Genomic DNA, 3443 nt, shown 5'->3' with positions numbered 1-3443 from the left:
TATATTATTATTATTATTATTATTATTATTATTATTATTATTATTATTATTATTATTATTATTATTATTATTATATTTTTTTTATTTAACTATTTCCTAATCACATTATCCCTTAATAAAGAGGTTGAAAAGTATGCAAAAAGGGGATTGTAATAAAGGGGATCTCTCCTAGTTAATTTGAGACTTATTACAAGCACTTTTTGTCAGCAAAAGATTATCAACGTGAATAATTATTGTTACAAAGAAAGGGGAAAAAGTACACCTCTTAGTCAACAAACTATGCAAAAAAGAAAAGGAAAAACAATATAATAAAATAACATGAAAAAAAATTAAGAAAGAAAGAAAATGTTGTTACTCTATAGGGTTGGAAATGATGAAGTTGAAGCAGCCAAGAAGAAGACTAAAATAATTAAATATACGAAAGAATGGAATATTTAGGGTTTGGTGACATGCAAATTAAGGGTTTCTCTGATCATCATCACTTGATTAATTATTTAAGAATAATAAAATATAGTAACATGTTAATGCATGTTGATCCTGTAAATATTTATAAATTCCTATTTATAAATTTAATTTTGATACATTATCAGTGTAAAATCGTTTTACACGAACATTCAATTACATAATATTTTATTAACAAAAATAACTATTTTTAGTTTTTATATTAACTGCGCTAATAGTTATAAAAGAAACAATTATGATTACATAATTATGTTACTGTTCAGTACATCAAAATTAAATTCTTATTTTATAGGAAAAGCATATGGAACCAACTTTAAATCAGCCAAGAATAAAATAACTTAATTAATTATAAATATAGTAATTAGTTTTATTTATTTATGATTTAAAACATCGGTTATTAAATGTTTCACCACATTTAAATTAGGAAGAGATACGTTCAGTATCATTGCAACGTGAATCACAAAAACTGATTCAATTAGCTTCGGTCTCTTCACCTTCATTCCCTTTCCAAATGTCTAAAACATGATAAATTAGAAAATAGATTCAGAGCCATCTAATTTATAAAAAAAAAAGAAACATCCTAATACCTAATATAAACACCATCTATGTAAAAGTTTTGAATTCACTAAAAGATATTTGACTAATTTTTAGCTGATACCTTCTTGAGTCCCTAGTATTGTTGTATTTTATATTATATAATTGTGTTGTGCTTTAATCAAATAGAAATTAGGCAAGCGTGGCCTGCAATGCAGTGATGGATATACTGAACAATTCCTAGTTAGAGAGCAGAGTGTTGTGGCAGCATATGCTACACTAAATAATTGTAATGCGTGCAAAGTGATAAAAGGAATTTTTGCTTTATATCTATAACTGTCTAAGCAACTTGGATTTGACTTTATGTTATATTTATTTGCCATTTGCCATCAGACAATAGGGTAATAACATATTCTTCTTGTTCAAATTTAATTTGTAAATAATAAACACACACATACAAGTTGCATTGAACCAACTTTAATTTGTCATGCATGGTTAAATCATGCCTATACTTTGAAAAAAAAAAAAAGGTTAAAAAATGAGAAGCAAATTGAAATTAAAAATTTTATTTATTTTTGGATGAATCAATTATTATACCACTTATTATTATATATCATAGTATTTGTCAAATCAAATATACAATCTCTTGTAAATTTAATATAGGAGCTAGGTTCAAACCCAAAATAATGTCACTATTATTGTTGAATTAAGAAGTTAGGACTTGTGAAAAATATGCTACTTTAATTTATTATATTCTTTGAAACTTTAATTTAATTTCCTATAAATACACATATATATATTATATAATAAATGCATATTAGACATGGATCTTCTTATGGGTAGAAGATTCAGCTTATAATATAGGGTAAACTCTCTAAAGTTTGGCAAAAATTTTAAAAATATTCTTAAATTTTATTTTGTTTTAATTTTATTTTAAAAAATTTAAATTTACATCAAATATACTCTTGACGGCTAAATTTTTAAAAAATTTAAAACCAATCTAATAATAATACATAAAAATTATGCTTGATTGATTTGCTTGTGTTGAGGAATTGTTCTTATGAAATTATTGTTGAATCGGTCTTAAATTTTTTTGAAAAATTAGCTGTTAGGAATATATTTGATGCAAATCGAAAACTTTTGGGACAAAATTGAAACAAAATAAAATTTAGAAATATTTTTAAAATTTTTGTCAAATTTCAAGAACAAAAAATATACTTTATCCTAATATATATTAGTAAACCCTAAGATTAATGCTCTCATTTAACAAACCCAATATAATTTTATAATTAACTGCAATAATAATAGTGTTGGCACTAAATTAGACATTTTGTTTTGGTTTAGTTGGTCCCTCCATAAGGACACACCTACCTTATAAGACAAAAGAGTTTAATTAATTAATTAATTTATTAATAAATTGTTATTTATCTAATAAGAAGAGAGGAGATAGAGAAATTTTTGGAGCAGAAACCCAAAAGAATTATTGGAAAAATAAATTGAAGAATATTCTTGAATGTAGTGATGATAAAAGAGGGTGTAGGGTTTGCTTTGAAAGGGGGACATACATGCAATGCAAAGTGGTAATAAAACCAAAAGGGAAGAATTTATAGAAAAAGTTGGTACCCTTTTCACCCTGGGAAATGAGTAGTGTGTGTATAACATTCCATCACCCAAAACCAAAATAGGATCAAAACCAAACCAATACTTCATTCAAATTATATTACAAAACCAAACCCCTCTCTCTTTCTCTCTCTTTCAATTCTAATTATGTTCTTGCAAAAAATTAAAACCACATTTCTTTCTTTCTTTCACAAGACTAGTCCCCATCACAGGATTGTAAAAAAGATGTGCATGTTTGTGTTGTATTAATACTGTACAACCCTGCACAGGCTATCTATCTATTTATATATATATTTATTAGATAAAGAGAAATGGCACAGAATATTGTACTCATGTCATAGTACCAAAGTTAATTATTTGCAGCATGCATCCAAAATTAAATTAAAAATGATAAATAATTCTTATTTTTTAAGATAGTTGTTATAATTGTTTTTTTCTATTTTAAAAAGAGTTTAGTACGATTTTAGAAGACCATCTAATTAAATTTATGTGTCAAAATCATTTTAGTAATGAATTTAAAAATTAATTATTTTTGCTGATATAACAATATAGGATAAAATGACTGTGTAAAACTCTTACGTTGTTAACTTTTTTATAAAACAAAAAAAGACATATCTCTTTAAAATTGATATAATATAATAATATTGTGTTTAGTTCCATACTTCCATATACAAGAACATAAGCAATACTATTAGAATTATTCTTCAAAAATTGCTCTAAATTTTAATAGAAAATAATTTATTTTGGTTTGGGAATGGAAAAGAAAAGAATAGTCTAGGAAAGTAAAGCTAAAGAGTTTAGGGTTTTAAGAATTTAAATTTTATTCG

The 3443-nt window shown here is 24.7% G+C and overlaps 1 long non-coding RNA gene across 1 annotated transcript in view; it reads right to left on the bottom strand.

The window, feature by feature from the left end:
• Window positions 3293-3443, bottom strand: part of LOC110270812 — a 14199-nt gene continuing 14048 nt past the window's right edge. Inside the window, exon 3 of the long non-coding RNA XR_002360438.1 lies at window positions 3293-3304. This is a non-coding gene — a long non-coding RNA (uncharacterized LOC110270812). The remainder of the gene's footprint in view (window positions 3305-3443) is intronic.

This window comes from Arachis ipaensis, chromosome B04, assembly GCF_000816755.2.
Source record: "Arachis ipaensis cultivar K30076 chromosome B04, Araip1.1, whole genome shotgun sequence".
Classification (NCBI taxonomy): domain Eukaryota; kingdom Viridiplantae; phylum Streptophyta; class Magnoliopsida; order Fabales; family Fabaceae; genus Arachis; species Arachis ipaensis.
Note: the sequence above shows the minus strand (reverse complement) of the source record. Positions and strands in the feature narration are given on the sequence as shown.